The sequence below is a fragment of the Leptidea sinapis genome, chromosome 15 (genome assembly GCF_905404315.1).
Source record: "Leptidea sinapis chromosome 15, ilLepSina1.1, whole genome shotgun sequence".
Lineage (NCBI taxonomy): Eukaryota > Metazoa > Arthropoda > Insecta > Lepidoptera > Pieridae > Leptidea > Leptidea sinapis.
Genome location: NC_066279.1, coordinates 2938173 through 2956659, shown reverse-complemented (window position 1 = coordinate 2956659; position 18487 = coordinate 2938173). Strand labels below are relative to the sequence as shown.

General features: G+C 34.9%; 1 protein-coding gene across 4 annotated transcripts in view; it reads left to right on the top strand.

Annotated features, from left to right (window-relative positions):
- Window positions 1–535: 535 nt before the first annotated feature.
- LOC126968369 (uncharacterized) overlaps window positions 536–18487 on the top strand; it is a 95113-nt gene continuing 77161 nt past the window's right edge. For 3 of the 4 annotated variants that reach the window (XM_050813355.1, XM_050813357.1, XM_050813354.1), the window contains exon 1: window positions 536–804. The gene's annotated coding sequence lies outside the window, so the exon portion shown is untranslated. The remainder of the gene's footprint in view (window positions 805–18487) is intronic. The other variant, XM_050813356.1, reaches the window with a different exon arrangement.

The following is an 18487-nucleotide window of genomic DNA, read 5'->3' as shown; positions in this document are numbered from 1 at the left end:
GACTTGCCAATTTATAATTGGATTATAACCTTTGAAATTGCAGCTCAAGGCCGGGTCTACAACCTGACATTCCAAATGCACAACTTTCGTGACTGATAACATTTTGAGAGTTTTCGGTTTTAAGGCATATAAAACTCTACAGTAGTAGCACAGATTCTGTACATCCAAGTTGCAACCTATCTACCAGCATCCCCATGACAATGTTGGACCTAGTACGAACCATGCGTACCAGGGACACATGAGTAAATACGACAGTACGGGAAGCGCACCGTTTTCTCAAAGTGGTATTAAAAATATCTACACAGCACTCAGAGAACATCCCATAATAATATTTGTTGTCAAACAGTTAATAAATAATTGAGATGAGTAGACGGAACCGCTGAAGGCTCTGCAAATTGTGAAGCAAGCCTCGGCAGTCAGCAGGAAAAGGAAAGAGTGATTTCAATACGCATCTACGAACATGTTAGACAGAGATAGAGACAACTGTCTTCAACATCCAATTCGAGGCACGAGTCAAGACGTAAAATATTACCAACTCACGAGATAGTTGTTCTGTGAGCAAGGTGACAGGCTGTTGCGTCTTGCGCATGCGTAAAATAAATAAAATCCCTCTAGTTCGTTACCGCGAATTTTAATTACAATAAATAGTAAAACAGTGCATTATCGTGTTGTTTATCTCGCATGAACAAAGTGTGTACATTGTTATTTGAACATAATTGGAAGTATTGGAATTTTTGTATACGACAACAAGTTCGCTACTAAAGGATTTTGTAATATTTTAAGATACAACGTCTTGGATTAAATGTAAGTTTTATTATTGTAGTTATATTATTATGAAAACATGTGGGTCATTGGTAAAACAAAATTGTTATGAGTGTTAAGCATTACCCAAATATTGTTTTTTAAAACATCACTCGAAAGTTTCACAACAACTTTTACCAGCGTTATCTACTCATAGACAAACAAATAATAGGATATTTTTATTTCTGGTATCCGTACCTACCTAGATGGGGTAAATAGTAGTTATTGACGGTTAATGTAATGGTCTTCAGTTTACCCTTCTGCGATTGTGTTACTTGTTATAGACATTTAAATCTAGTATTCACCTAGAAAATCTGGGACTGTTGCAATATCGTCGATATAGGTACGAAAAAGATTTCTAAAAAGAAAAGTGATCGCAGCTTTGGGTCTCAGCTCTGAATATTTGAACAATTTTATTAATAATTAGTCTTTGTTTATCTCTTCTCTGGCCTTTTAGGAACCTGTGTTACTAGTTAGGCACGAAGGTTCTTTTCTGAAGTGTGCAATAGGCACAGAGGTAGAGTTAACAAGAAAGTCAATTATCTATTAATATATTCAAAAATGTATCCTAGTTCAATGATTTGAAAACTCAAAACCAATGTTAGGTATTAGATTTCCATGTTTTGTACCCTTTTCCATCCAGATATCAACACACAGGTGTAGGAAGTTTGATAAAGATAAATTAATTTTTTTTTTAAATCAATGACTTTGATCATTTAAACGTCTAGACTCTAGATAAACTTTGACAGCTGTGAGGTTGAGTTGTGAGCATTGAGGTTGAATGTTAACCTCTATTTTGAGCAATGCACGCGCACTAACACAAAGTGACATACAAATCACTAGTGTAAGACGTAGCTTGTCACGCACACTACAGTAATGAAAAAAACCTGGCCTGTTTCCATCGGTTGTTTATCCGCAAGAGGCTCTATTTATAAATTATCATTTTTTTTTAATGTAAATAAGGACGAGACGAGACGTACAGCTGATGGTAATTGATACGTCCTACCCATTACAATGCAGCGCTCAGGATTCTTGAAAAAGCCAAATATTCTGAGTGGCACTACAATTGCGCTCGTCACCTTGAGACATAAGATGTTAAGTCTCATTTGCCCAGTAATTTCACTAGCTACGGCGCCCTTCAGACCGAAACACAGTAATATTTACACATTACTGCTTCACGGCAGAAATAGGCGCCGTTGTGTTACCCATAATCTAGCCGGCATCCAGTGCATAGGAGTCTCCCACTGTTAAGATTTCTTAGATTGATAAGATGATAAGACTTTATTACATTTTTTAATTTTTAGGATTAAAGATGAGAGAGAGAAACTTCTAAGATAAAAGATGAAAATAAAATGTTATTTTAATACGTCATTGCTACAGGTTACTTTCGGCAACTTGTTTTTTCTCTACCTTGGCGTGGCGCGAACGCAACCATTCAATTATTTCTCAATGACATGTTTAATATGCATCGATAAATAGTTCAAGCAAATTGCCAAAACATGAGTAATTACGTTGAGAAATTTTTAATGATTCGCCTTACTTTTATGCCAGCCAAGGCTCGATTTTTTGTTTTTTCTTTTAAAGTAAACTTGAGTCGACAAGTGCATTTCGTACTTTTATTTGAATTACTAGCTGATCCAGCAAACGTATTGCCATATAACGTATTAAGAAAAAACAATTATTAAAATTTTGATGCAACCTATTCTCAGACCTACCAAATATATCGTACTACAGTTATTGTATTCGATTGCCATCTTGCAGCCCTATATCGGTTTGGTGGATGGAACAGAATAATATAAAAATTGTGATACAAAAATAATAGTTGTTCGTAGAAGGGCGAAAATTTAAATTTGTATGTATATTTCAATGCTGAATCATAATAAAATAAATATAAAGTCAACAAATAAAAAAAAAAAATTTTGGGGTGGAGAACCCTTAACATTTAGGGGGATGAAAAATAGATAGTAGCCGATTCTCAGACCTACTGAATGTGCATACAAAATTTAGTACAAATCAGAAAGCCGTTTCGGAGGAGTAAGGTAACTAACATTGTGACACGAGAATTTTATATATAAGATTTATAGTAGTAGAGTTCCTTGACTCAGTGGTGCGAAATGAAAATTGTGTAAAATTTTCGAAAATTGTAAAAATTTAACTTTCTAGACAATTAATTTCTCTGTGTTTTTCAGAATGTTATATAATAATTCGACTTGGTTATTCGTACTCCAAAGCGGTATTGCTGTACGGCCATTCCCAATATAATTGTCATCAAAATAATACCAAGGGAATTAATTTTGAGTAAAATAAATGTCGTTTTCCCTCACATGATTACATAATATACAAATATTACTTATAATATTTATATTTAATATAACTAACAAAGTAAAGAAAAAGTAACTATAAATATCTTATTTAAATTACTGAATGTACCATGTGTTCGCAAAATGTAGAGTTCGCGAGAAGAACATATAAGAAACTCAACGGCCACTCTTTTCAATCAAATAGATTATTTTACAACAGGTGCTGCATCCAATATATGATTCATATTCAAGGTAATAATGAATAAATTGTAAATAAATATTAATTATCGTATATTGGATGCATCAACCTTTAGAGCTTGAATTCATTGTTTGTGTAAGGATGCTTTGTGAACATGATGGTCGTGATTACTGTCTTATTTAGTATAATTGTAAAGAGTGGGGGTGGAAGCGAGTTCTAATTAGAATTTCAAATTTTATTAAAAAAAAAAATTGAAATAAAGTTGAGATGTTAGATTGGCTGTTTTGCGTGTTTAGTTTAGTGCCCTACCCAATGTGGCTTAAGAAAGTTATAAAATAATTATGGTTTCGTACGGAGAAAGCATGACCATATTAATTATTGTGAGTTTCCTATAACTTTCGAAATCTTAATTGATTTCGTTTTGGTAGATTTTGGCTTATTAAACTAATAAAAATACTGAAATCTGGGAAATCATTTATATAATTTAATAAATTATATATATGAATAATATTTATAAATTGATCCATTTGACCGCGTGCAACGCAGAGCAGCTCGAATTGTCGGGGACCCAGACTTCACACGTCACGCCTCAAATAAGGATATCATCCCGTCCATCTGGATTCTGGATGTGTCCTCCACAGTTCGGTTTTCAAGGAACTTTCTTCCACGTACTATAAAGCTGTGGAATGAGCTTCGATTCTTGTGGATGAGATACGACATGGGTACCTTCATAAAAAACGCGTCCACCTTCCTTAAAGGCCGGCAACGCTCCTGTGATTCCTCTAGTGCTGCAAGAGAATGTGGGCGGCGGTGATCACTAAACACCAGGTGACCCGTACGGTCGTTTGTCCTCCTTTTCCATAAAAAAAATCAGTTACCAATTTTCTGAGATCACAATGAAGGCAAATAATTGTTATAGAAGTACCTATATGTATTTGCATAATTATAATAATCTATTATTCAAAACTTACTTACAATAATTGATCAAACTGGGTATCCAAATACTAATATAAACTATACTATACGGACCCGACAGATGTTGTCCTGTACACACGTGTTTAATTTGAAAAATCGGTCCAGACGTTAGGAGATCACTAACATACGCAGGAGAATTATGAATGGACTGTATTGAGAATCTAAAAAAATAACAAAATCTGTCCAGCCATTAAGGAGGTAGTTCAATTGTGAATCCAAACCATCCTCGAATCCACTTGAACACACACAGAAAAATTCATTTAAATCACGCCAGCCGTTTAGGAGGAGTTCACTGTCAACACACGTACAGAAGAATTATAAGTATACTAGCTGACTCGACAGACGTTGTTCCGTACATAATAAATAAAATACTGTTTTTACATGAATTGTCAATGATATTTCATAACGTCAAGCATTATTTCGTAAAATATGCTCCCTGTTGTTATAATGAAATTGTTTCACGGCATAACTGTCAAACCGTGCGTCAGTAAATTTTCTCATAGAAAATATGTCTATACAAAAAACAAATATTGAAAATAAAAATAATTATGGGTCCTAAATCGAAATAAAAACTAACCTATCTCTCAAGTTGGACTAAACTGAACTCCATGCAGTAATCCCCATTAAAATCCGTTCATTACTTTAGGAGTCCATCGCGGACAAACAACGTATCACGTAATTTATATATATTAGATATAAAGATAATTTCTAGAAGTGCCAGCCCTGCATTGGCATTAATAATCCCGTAACCCGTTACACGCAAAAGGTCAAAGAACATGCGCGTCATAAAATCTTTTGCGACATACAAGCATTTTTCCACCAATTCCAACATAACAGGTTTATTAAAACATGCCTACCTGACAACCTTATTAGTGAAGTACAGAATATATTCAGTTTCACTGTTTGGTTATGGATATGATTATTCCTGCTCACACGTACTTATGTAACCGAGGCTAAAGTTATTAGAATTTTCGCATGTTCACGCTCATCCCAGAAACTGGGATTTGAATGCGGTTTTCACTAAGGTATTGCAGGTATTAATATAAGGTAACCTTCACGTAATATTTAGTGAATGTTTCATCGAATCATGTATACATAAAGTAATTAATAACCACAGAACAGTTTTTTCTGTTCTGTGTTAATAACCGTACTAAGTTTTATTTGTGTAGAGCGATAATTGGTGGTGCCCTACAAATAATATCGAAGCCAAAAAATAATTTGTTGTCTTTAAAGTGATAGCCCTCACTTCTTGGATTATAAATATAAATCAAACTTTTAACCAAAACTTATGAACGATGCGGGACTCGAACCAGCCGCGGCGACCGAGGTCGCGGGGATTGACGTACTTTCATGAATCCAAAAAAGAATTTTATAAAAAAAATGTCAGTTTGTCTGTATGCAGGCATGTCGAGCGGAACGCAAGATCTACTGAATAGATTTTATTCAAATTCAGCATAAATATTAACAAGAGGTCGGAAGAACATAGACTACATACTGTCACGCTATCTACCGGCAACTGCAAGCCTAGTACTACTGCTGTTTCACAGTATCCACGCGGACGACGCCGCGGACAACAGCTAGTTAATAATAATGATGAAGCTGTAAATGATGATTTAAAAGAGTGGCAATGAGTTTCTTGCGACTTCTTCTCATAAATGCTCAACCTTCTGCAAAGTGGCGGTAAATGTAAAAAGAAAAGAAAACTCGACATTCATAAATGTGATTTCTTTGACCATGAATAAAGTGATTTTGATTTGATTTAATGATGAACCATTCGGTAGTCAATAGGTCGGTACGTAGTCGCTACTAATATTATAAATGTGAATGTAAGTTTTTTTGTTACGCTTTTACGCCGGAGCTACCGTACTGATTTTGATGAAATTTGGTACAGCGATAGACGAGAGCTTGGGAAAAGACATAGGCTACACTTAATCGGGAAAAATCCATGGTTCCCGCGGGATTTGTGGAAAAACTGAAATTCACGTCCGTGAGCAATAACTATACCAATAGTAGGTATAGTTTGCCAAAGCAATTTTCCTCGAAATAAGATTCTTATAATATGTTGGCAACGAGAGCAAAAACTGGGAAACGGAACTGGAATAGGACATGAGATAATCATCAATTCTAAACTTGCTTATTATTTTTGAAAACCCTTTATCTACGCAGACGAAGTCGCGGGCATCAGCTAGTAAATACATAGTTGTATCTTACGACGCAAAATGTTTAAGATTAAATCTTGCCCAGCTTCCGTGACACTGTGCACTATATAATATATATTATAGTCAATTGTAATCGTGCTTATAAAGCGTATAATGTATCCTATTAAATACGGTTAATGATTTGTTTTATTCATATTTTACATTTAAATATTAATTAAGAGATAAAATCTATAATAACATTAAATATCTTAACATATATAAATCCAATGTCCTGATGTTTGTTTCCAGTGAACTCCTAAACTAATGAACGGATTTTAATAGGGATTACTTCATGGAGTGCGGTTTAGTCCAACTTGAGATAGGATAGTTTCTATTTCGATTTGGGACCCATAATTATTTTTATTTAATATATTTGTTTTTGTATGGACATATTTTTTATGAGAGAATTTGTTGATGCACGGTTTGGCAGTTGTGCTGTGAAACAATGTTATTATAACAATAGGGAGCATATTTTACGAAATAATTCTTGATCGTTACTACCAAGAAATTAGATATAAATTATAAATTTTATTGTATTTTTGGTTCACTATTTTGGCGATAATCACTTTGTTTCTGCGGCGCACGGCAGAATAGCTAGCAGATGGCAGATTTTATTTCGAATTATTCACGATAGGGTGTCTTTATATAAATTATAGCCTATGTGTTATTCTGATGTGTAAGCTATATTGTTGTTAAGTTTCATTAATATCCATTCAGTTATTTTTGCGTAAAAGAGTAACAAACATACGTCCATACATTCTTACAAACTTTCGCGTTTATAATACCTATTAGTAGGATGTTATATTAATATTTTATTACACTAATTATTATTTAATGTTAACTAATGAAGTTGAGCAGCTTTGAGCCCAAGGCTGTTTGTCATCCAAATAAACTGATATTTTATAAAACCTTTTTTTACAGACAATTTTCTTAATGATATTTTTTAATACAAATAGCAACACTCGTCTGTTAATGCCCTTATATCTCATGGTGGGGCCAGAATCGCTACTCTAGTAAATATTAATCAAAGCCTCTGAGGCTTTACTTAACTTTAGATAATTTATACGTCAAGATAGACCTGCCTCTTGTTCCTAGACAGCCGATGAAAACAGGCCAGGCTTATTACTTAAGTGTGCGTGACTATCTACGTCTTACATTCGCGATTTGTATGTCACTTTGTGGTAGTATACGTGCATTTTTTTTATGAAAATAAGGGACGAGACGAGCAGGACGTTGATTTGATTTTATTTTATTTGATTATTGAAAAACCCAATTATTCTGAGCGGCACTACAATTGCGCTCGTCACCTTGAGACATAAGATGTTAACTCTCATTTGCCGGCAGTAATTTAATTAGCTACGGCGCCCTTCAGAACGAAACACAATAATGGTTACACATTACTGCTTCACGGCAGAAATAGATGCCGTTGTGGTACCCATAATCTAGCCGGCATCCGGTGCAAAGGAGCCTCCCTGTAATAGAAGTTGACTGTCAACATCAATTTCTTTCGACGTTTTCACAGCTGTCACAGTCTATCTACAGTGTAGACAACCTTATTTTGCTCGCCGCCCACTTTGAGAATATGTTTTTTTCTAGAGTATTTTCGTGTATTTTTTTGCCTTTTTAGACTATATTTTTTAATCTACCCACTCCCCATCTGCGCCATCTCAATGCCCCCTAATTTTCTCTGGGTCTTCTACTGTCCCCCCGAAAGTAACGCCCACAAGGGGGCGTTATCGCCCACGTTGAGAACCTATGAATTCTACACGTATAAATGATCTAAGTAAGTGACTTTAACGCCACGAATGTTAGGATTTGTGGCGTTAAAACACGTGTCGGCCTAAAAATTTGATGTTAACTCTAAACTCATTCTACATATTGTTTATGTAATGAATGGGACAGGGTCACCTACGTAATAATCATAAAATAAATAAATTTATTCATAATTTGTAATTTGACTTGTATATTTTAAACCTGTTACCGACATCTCGCTGTGATCTAACGCTGCCTCAAATATAATTAACATAAACTTACATAACAGCGTGAAAGTTGTAGAATAATGTATGAAAGTTGACGCATGTACGCGTTAAGTAAATAGTTTTTATATTACCCAAGAGGAATATATTTTTCTGCTCTGGTTACCGTTGATGTAATTCTACGTAATTATCCTAGATTTTGCATCTTCCGCGATCTGTAGCTTTAGAGCTAGTATAAAATATTATCACAATTAATTGTTTGTGTTTTTATTTTAAATCTTATAACTATACTTACAATGCTATGACTGCATAAAATTAAAACTATCATTACGTGGAAGCGTACCAAGAATAATCAAATCAAATCAAAATAACTTTATTCACGTAGGTCACGGAAATGACACTTATGAATGTCAATTTTTTTTTATTGAATCTACCGCTACTTCGTAAAGGTTGAGCTAATGAGAAGAAGTAGCTAGAAACTCATTGCAACTCTTTTATATCAATATTTACATTTCCATCGATTTACAAATTATTTCAATGACAATATAATATGTAAAATGATTCAACAAACATACTCAAACGTCAAATTGTCAATGCCTTCCACGAGTGAGTCAAAAAAGTAAATGTAAATTAATACAAAAGTTATTGAGTACAGTAGCTGCATTATCCACACCATTATATATATATAATAACTTTTAAGAATCTGAAACGGAGTCTCCGGCAACAGGATCATCCTGCCACCACAAGCAGCGCCCGTTCACGAGCAAAACGCATGAGCCAACCATCGCCTCCCTCAACCATATTTTAGGGAAGGGGACGACCCGTCCCATGTCGCCGCCACAAGCGAGCATGACGAAACCTGTTACGAGAACTCAAGCAAACAACAATAAAGGAATTCTAATCTACATAATATCATGCAATACTCACTAAATACCTCTACTTACAATTAGACAATTCTGCTTAAACTTGTAATTAATATTATATTATTACTAACAGTAATCAAAAGCTCAACCCTTTAGGGAAATCAAATCATAATCACTCCTGATACACTCCATAGCTAGGTTGATCCATTGACCGAAATAGCTGCCAGCGCTTGGTTTTTAGAAGCTTTATAAAGGCGTGAAGATATTTTTATTCCAAATAGGATTTAAAATCACTTATTGAACGTCAAAATCTACCACCCATTCAAAAGAGACTGCCTCAGACCTGAGAAGAATGGGCGCAAGAAACTCAGCGGGCTTTTTTTTTAAATATAAAATATGGATTACAATGTAATATCTTACAATAAACATTTATAATTAAAGAGCCTGAGGGTGTTGATGGATAGTGCTTTGTACATTCTCCGCGCCTCTGGGCCCCACACAGGCCAAGTGTCTCCACACCAAACGGCACAAAGATATATGACTCAATGAGACCGATATATTTGCGACGCTTGCTGTCTTCGGCAGACGAAGCAGCAGCCCCAGCACCAACTGACGTAACTAGGACATGAGAAGGAGCCAGAGTGTCGATGCAATTCACGTCCCATACCGGCGCCTTTCCCCGTGCCCAAGCCACCAGGGTCATTCCATCAGGACGCTTGCCAACGCGGCGGGTAATACTATTTGGCTATAAAACAGCTGGTATATTAAAAGCGGCAAATGCCCTGCGGATGTCTTCATTGTTTTTGTAATTATAGTTTAGAATTGTGATATTTTATACTAGTTGTATAGTAGAGTGAATCGATTTAATTAAATAAAAGTTTACCTACTGACCTAATAACATAATTTGACTTTTTAAATTGAGTGCGAGGTTTTTCTCACTTAGTATGGCAAGCAGTAATGTGCAGGCGTAGTCGCAAAGAGCGGCAACTAGTACTACGCCCAAGTACTCGAGCCAGTCTCGAACAATGTGTAACGTTGACGAGCCACATGTTCTGTTTTCTAATAATTGAAACTAAATGCCGGGTTCCGTTGTAAAACTTTTTCAAAATAACACTACAAGAAATAAGAAAGGCACTGGGATTACAAAATATCATCAGAAAGTATTTTCTTAATTTCAATGTAAAATAACACGAAGCGTATGTTATAATATTTGAAAGATGCCATTGAGTGTCAAGATGTCATGCACACAAGCATCTAATAGTTGCCGTAATAAACAAGCTATTGTTCTTATGTTGTGCGTATCGGAGCGCAGCGGATACCAATCCTTAATCTAATAAGCAATTATTTATTTGAGTAATAGTTTGATTATTAGTTACACGAGATCAATAGTGCATTGTGATAATTATGTGTAAATAACTTCACAACATTTAATTACAACTAAAATAAGCCTGTTATCGTATGATATAAAAATTTGTTGATCTGATAGATTCTAGTTTTGGGTATATTTTGGTGATTTTTTTGACAAAACCTTTTTAACATTAAATGCTAGCCCAGAGGGCACGTATACCTAGAGCTCATAGAATCGGTCTATGGATAAAGAAGAATCGAAATTATAACATGATAAATAATTAATAACGGTTTGTGCTTGAAACACACTACAGAAGTGATAACTTCTATGAGATTATCACAAAGATATGTAGAGCGTGCGTGATAGGACGGTGGCACGTTTGGGGCGAAGCGCGTGCGAGATCCAGCCATCGAGTGCGAGGCACGTAACGATGAGTGAGAAGAACGTGCTCTCTTACTGACTGAGTGATAACAGCTGCGATGATGGCTGCTGACACCTTCGACTGCCAGGCTTCTAGAGTCCAAAAACTACAAAAAAAGTTCCGGCATTTTTTTTATGACAGTAAGGGACGAGACGAGCAGGGCGTTCAGCTGATTTTACTTTATACGTCCTGCCCATTACAATGCAGTGCCGCTCAGGATTCTTGAAACCACCAGAGAATTGATAATGAAATAGACCGCGGTATCTTATAGTCTAAGCACATGGTCGAATTTGGTCCGGCCTAATAATCAGACGCCATCCGGTGCTGGACAATTTTCGATGGTATGTCGCATTCTCCTTCACACAAAAATTTTATAAATTGTATCCGGACCGTATCGAGTACGACGATGGACCAATTGGTGCGAGTCATCCACCAACGCTCGCCGGATCGTCCGATGGTTGGGCCGTACCAAATCCGACTATGTGTTTAGGGTATTAGTAAAACTCAAAAGTAATTTATTCGTACAGATTAAAAAGTTACTTTTATGAATCTCAGTGTATTTTAAAAATTAGAGGAAGGGGCATAAAATTTATTGCTACTTTTTTGAAATAGCAAATTATGCAATAAAATAGTCAATAATTCCAACTTACTTTTATATACCTAAGTCAAAATATAAAAATTATATACCTAAGTGTTTAAAGCATAAAAATCCTCAAAAGTTATTTTAGTACTGTGGATATATGTAATATTTAACACAGACTATAATAAACAAATATATAGAGGTATTGGAAGCTCAAAACCTTTAGAGCGATTTACACCCAAGCTTTATTATCATGTAAATAATCATTAATATTGTACATAATAGAACATTTCAGAAAATTTTCAATGATATGTTTTCAGGAACCTTAGTCTACACACATGTTAGGATTTGTTACCGCCGGACTATGAGACGGACCGATGTGGGCCTTCTACCAATTGGTCCGGCGTCGTACTCGCTACTTACGACAATGTGACACCATCGAACATGGTCCGGTACTGAACAGCATCCTATGGTTCGGTTCACGGTTGTACCAAATCCGATCATGTGCTTAGGCTATTATTGCAAAATCGAATACCAATGCCATACCGCAGCATCTACTTGTATACGATATTCTACGGTAGGTGATTGTGGTTTGGTGGTAAGACACTTTTAAAGTGTGTTTGCGGTTTACTTCTTAGTATAGATCTACGAGATTTTTTAACCAGTATTGAAATAATTTTAAAATCAAATTTATTGAAGTTTCTTGACTAGAGAGTAAATATTTCTTTTGTGGGTTGAAGGTTTTCGTCGCTCAAAATGTCGTCTTCGATAAATGGCTCCTAATATCCTAATATCGACTAGGTATTTATAATAAATATTTTATCGATTCATGCCTAGCTCGACCATCTAAAAACGTTGTTCTGGAAAGACAACGAAACGCAGGGTATAAATATTAAACTGTGTGTTGAAAAACATGCCACAAGTCAAAACTTCATGAAGGTGAGGTTAAAGGTCTGTTCACACTGAGGCGAATAACGCGCATTTCAATTCGCTCGCTCGCTTAGCCTCTCAAACTGACGCGACTTCCCGCGTGTCTTTTTTGGTTCTTCAGTGGACAAACTACATTGTGGGATCAAACAATCCCGCCGGGCGACCCGCTCTTGTTTCGCTTCAACTTGAGCGATACCTCACGTCAATTTGAACACGTCCATATAAGTTAGCTGGCACAATCGGCGCGAGCGAATTCCATCCGGCGTCCCGCTACAGATAAGACATGCTGAAATGTGCCTAGTTACCTCCTAGCATCAAGTGAACCCTGTAATAATTGCATAATGCTATTGTATTCTATACACTAGATTGGGCAACAGCGCCGAATCACACACCATTGTTATATACAAACTTGTTTTAAAACTTACCAGCCTACCTCATAGCAGAAACTACCTTAAAGATATTACCTAATCGATACGGTCGAGGTACCTTTAAAAATCACCTCCATTTTCTATAATTTATTATTTTTTATTTGTGCCGTTTCGTGATACTTGGCCCGTGGGGCCCAGTGACGCGGTAAAATTTACTATAAATAAAATCGAATCATGACCCACCTTAATGTCATTTTTGTACAGTCCTAATAAACAACTAGATCGAATTTCGCTAGTTAGAAAATATAACATACATTTTCTAACTAACTGTTATCATTTAATTAGACACAAAGGCTAAGATCTATACAGCGTACTTAGAATTTGCTCAGACTTTACTTACGTAAAACTAAGCTTAGCACAATCTTTTATTTCTTTTTTCTTAGTCATTTGACAGCTGAAATTTTGCTGAGCTTAAGCTAAGACAGCCCAATGTAAAATTTAAGTTCACGTTTTTCACACTCAGCAAAGCTTTTTTATTATTATTTTTATTTATTTATAAATAAACAGTTTCTTCTTAAAATAATACAAAGTCCTGTAAAACTGTTTACACAGTTTGTCTACAGGACCGAGCGAGTGTCATAAAATAAATCTTAAAGCCTATATTACAAATGTTAGTGCAACAATAAATATTGATATAATAGTTTTTAAATTTATTTTTGTTTGGTTCCCGTCGGATGTCGTCTGGCAAACTATTAAGCAGATATGGTATTCTTTTCTTTAAAGTTCTATCGCCAAAGTAATTGTTTACTCTAGGTACTTCAAGTTTGCCTGATGTCATCGAACGGGTGCCATGATTATGACTAATTAACGTCTCTTAAGCCTATCTGCGGAACAAATTTATCAAATTTGTCCTTCGCTAAAGGTTTTGTCAGTATATCTGCAACCATTTCATTTGTGGCGAGATATTCAACATCAATCAGATTTTTACTCACAGTATCTCTAATAAAATGATTTCGAACATCGATATGTTTCGTTCTTGAGTGAAACAACGAGTTTTGACACATGACAACGTTTTCTTTTTTCATAGCATTGCAAAGTTTGAGTTTACACTCTAACATGAATCTCTTCCCGCTTCACCATCTCAAATGACCACCGCATACCCCCCATAGCTCGCTGCTCTCACAGCGAGCAAAACAATGGTGGTGACACCACGTTCCCACAGCACAATGGACTGCCGGGTTCGCGATACTTTCTTGCTTGTATATCATAGCAACACTTATAAGGAACCAATTTACTCACGGTAATCTTATTATTACTTTCAACTTTAGTTATTGGTTTCGCAGATACACAAAAGAACATTTGCTAATGACAGTTTCCAAGAGTTTCGTAAGATGCTTAATAACTTAAAGGGTTTTGTATACACTTTTATAATAAAATCCCAGTCGCTGTTCAGGAATTATCTCTAAATAGATTTAAATGTTTTATTAAAAATGGCTCAGTCGTAAATCCTACTACTCCATAGCTGAATATCTAAGTGATTGGACAGCCGGGGTATAATAATTTAAAGTCAAATATATTTTATTCAATTAGGCTTAAACTAAGCACTTTTGAATCGTCACTACAAATATTTCTTTTAGATTAGATTCCGAACATATGTTCGGAAAAAGTTGAGCTTGTGAAAAGAACATACAAGAAACTCAACGGCCATTATTTTAAATTAAATAGAGTATTGTACAATGGTACATATAACAAATTAGTTAGTAAGGTGTGCTCCACCCAATAAATGAGTCGTGTTTAAATAATATAAATTATTAAATAAAAATTAGTAAAGAATTAACAGTATAAATATAAATTATCGTCACTATAGCAGAAACAATTATTTTTGTATCTAGCAACACACCAACGATGAATGGTCATTTTTATTTTCAATAACTTAGATCATTAATACGCCTAGATAGACTATGACAGCTGTGAAAACGTCGAAAAAATAGACTTTATAACTATCCTCTATTTTGAGCAATTCACGCACACTAACACAAAGTGTCATACAAAACGCGAGTGTAACACGTAGCTTGTCACGCACACTAAACTAATATTCCTGGCCTGTTTTTATCGGTTGTCTAACAACAAGAGACTCTATTTAGACGTAAAAATTATCGAAGTTCAATAAAGATTGCACCGCACATTTGACGTTTAACTTTGTTTATGTTACTATGACGTCACAATCATGGCGGCTCCCTTTTTGGCGCGATATTTATCGTTTATATTAAAAAACAATTTTTCTTAGCATAAAGTGGAATTATTTTGTGGAAATATTTTGTGTAACGATCATTTTCGAATATATTAAAAAATATTGAAAAATAGCTTATTTTGTTATTTATATGTATTGTCTCTCCGAGGACAAGCGATTTTTTTTATGTCCGATACCCGATAGTGTATGAGTCCATAACACCTCTATTTATATATATATATATATGTACATAATAAATAAAATACTGTTTTTATGATTTGTCAATAATATTTCATAACATCAAGGATTATTTCGTAAAATATACTCAGTGTTGTTATAATGAAATTGTTTCACGGCTGTCAAACCGTGCGTCAATAAATTCTCTCATAGAAAATATGTCCATACAAAACAAATATTGAAAATTAAAATAATTATGGGTGCCAAATCGAAATTAAATCTATCCTATCTCTCAAGTTGGACTAAACTGCACTCCATGAAGTAATTTTCCCCATTAAAATTCGTTCATTAGTTTAGGAGTCCATCGCGGACAAACAACGTGTCACGTAATTTATATATGTTAAGATATATTAATATCTTCATAACCGACTTTAAATAATAAGCGACTTGAACAACATTACCAAATCACTTATGACTAACTCATTAACCTTTTTACGTATTTCCTTTTACAATTTAATTACAATATTAGCTAGCTTAGTAAAAAATACATTAATAAACATTATATATTCTAGTTAATGAATAAATAAGAGAGGTATTCTGAAACTAAAGATATTAAGTCGATCGATTGCTAATTATGAATAACTATGCCAATGTAAATTATAAATTAAGTTTCTATTATTTATCGACCCACCTGAGACCGCTCCTTACATTTATTTCACATAACTCGTATCTAAACCTGAACTCTACAGCTAACTTTAGTAAAAAAAAAATTCAAATTCCAAATTTCTATATTTGATATTAAAATATATATACAAAATTACTCAAATCTAATTATTAAAGCAATTTACAATTAAGCCTCATATACGTACCTACATTACTTATTTCTAACAACCCTATCTACGTGTTGGGGTATAAAACTTTATTATGCTTAAAAACTAATACATGAGGTTTGTGGGGGGGGGGGGGGGGAATCCAGAAAACCTGGCTATTTGCTATGAACTAACTTTAGCTAACTTTAGTGTTATGATATTCAATTTATAAATGAAGTGGCTGTTACGTAAAACTTTTATTACACCATTTTCGACGTTTTCACAGCTGATTTAAGAAAATTTATTGAAATTCCGCCAATATTTGTTTTTAAACAATTCGACACGTGTTTCGCCTCTACACGAGGCATCTTCAGGACGTTTTGTCTCGCCAAAATGAGTCTCGTGTCAGATGTTCGAATTGTTTAAAACCATTTGACTAAAGAAAACTTAATCATTTGTTTTCACAGCTGTTATAGTCTATCTAGACTTATAAATGATCGAAGGTATTATGTATGTTTAATTAAGTATATCGTACCAAATATGCCGTTGTCTTGCAACCCATAGCACAGGCTATGCCTAGTTTGGTGAGGTAGTTTAAGTGAGGACTAGTGTCCTATATAATAGTACCTACTTATAATTAGCTACAAACAAAAGAGAAACAATTTGTTTCTAGTTCTGTACATTACAAATAAATGGAAATAAAACGCCGAGATATGAATTAGTAATTGAGTTCTTTGCAACACATATATAAAAGCACACCTTACTTAATACGACTTATTATACTCCGGGTTTTATTAAAACGGAGCTGTTGCCTCCACAGTCCACTTCGCTCGTATACCTTAGGTTTACGTGTCAATCTATATCTTAGAAGTTCGTCAATAATTTTGAAGAATCTATATACATCATTTCAATTCTAAAAGTGCGAAATCCAAGTATTGTTTGTAGTCATACGGTCAATGTACCATTTGCTATAAGATATTCAAAATCATATATTTTATTGAACGTCAAAAGCTACACCATAAAAAACCCATCGAAAAGATATGCCTCAGACAGCTAGTGCCTTTGTATATTGGTACAACAGTAATGTTAATATAACAGTATTATATTATATGGTGATATATGTTATAAATAGCGCGTATAGTCCTCTTCGGCAGAACAATAGAATCAATATCGGCTGCTTTGCCCCAAAATAATTTAATTACCATAGAATATAGTACTATGAAAATAAATTTAATTCTCTCATCTTTTTAATATCGGGGCCCAATTTAATGTAGAATCACGTGTAATAAAATAAAAAATCATTAATTTTGATCGACTTGGATCATAATTTGTTAGTAAAATTCAAACTTAACCTAATTTTAGTAAGCTTATCTTATAGCAGAGTTAATCCAAGTAATGATACCAAGAAATAAAGCGGATTACACCGGATTTATCACCTCTCCATTTAACAAAACACTCGCATCTAAATGGAAAATATGATATGGTAGACTTAGGAATAAATCCCATTAATTTCTTCGGATACGGAACTCATTAGGTGGCCCAAGGAAGTAAACATACCGCGCGTCGTGATTACAACCATTGAAGCTGGAAATACATGAAATATAAAAGGTATTAGTCAGCAGGATGTACTTAAATGTCGCTTGTACGACACTTGCTCAATTTCCGCAGATATCCACTATCCAACGGCTTCTAATATCCTGTCTTAACGTTTTTTCTGTCCTTATTAGAAGTGGCAATGGGCAAGAACTCCAAATGTTGAGAGTAAAAATTTGCCAGCCAATATACACATTTGCAGTAACAGAAGTCTTTTGGAGTGATAAATGCTGTAACCTCCCTAAGTCGTACCGGTTCGAGAATACAGCAGTCTGTATATATTTTCATGCAAATCGTGCGGTTCTGAATTGCTAGATAACAATGTGAAACGCGTAAAATTTCATTTGAATTCTATGTACGTTGGTGGAATTGGGCTAATGGTATTAACCTGAAGAACTCCTTCAAAAACTCTACGAGATATATGAGGTAGAAGTCGCAGAGAGACCCCACATCTCTACGCAGCTCTAAAAAGATGACTCCCTTTCTATTTAGTTAAATTAATTAATTAGACGCTATAGGCTATCTGCCTACACTAAAGTCCTCGAATCGCGACCACGTACCGGAAGACGCAGTGTTGGTAGGCCCCCCACAAGATGGACCGACGATCTGGTCAAGACCGCCGGTATACGTTGGATGAGGGCAGCTTAGTATCGATCGTCGTGGAAATCTTTGGAGGAGAGTCTTTGTCCAGCAGTGGACCTTTTCCGGCTGATAACGAT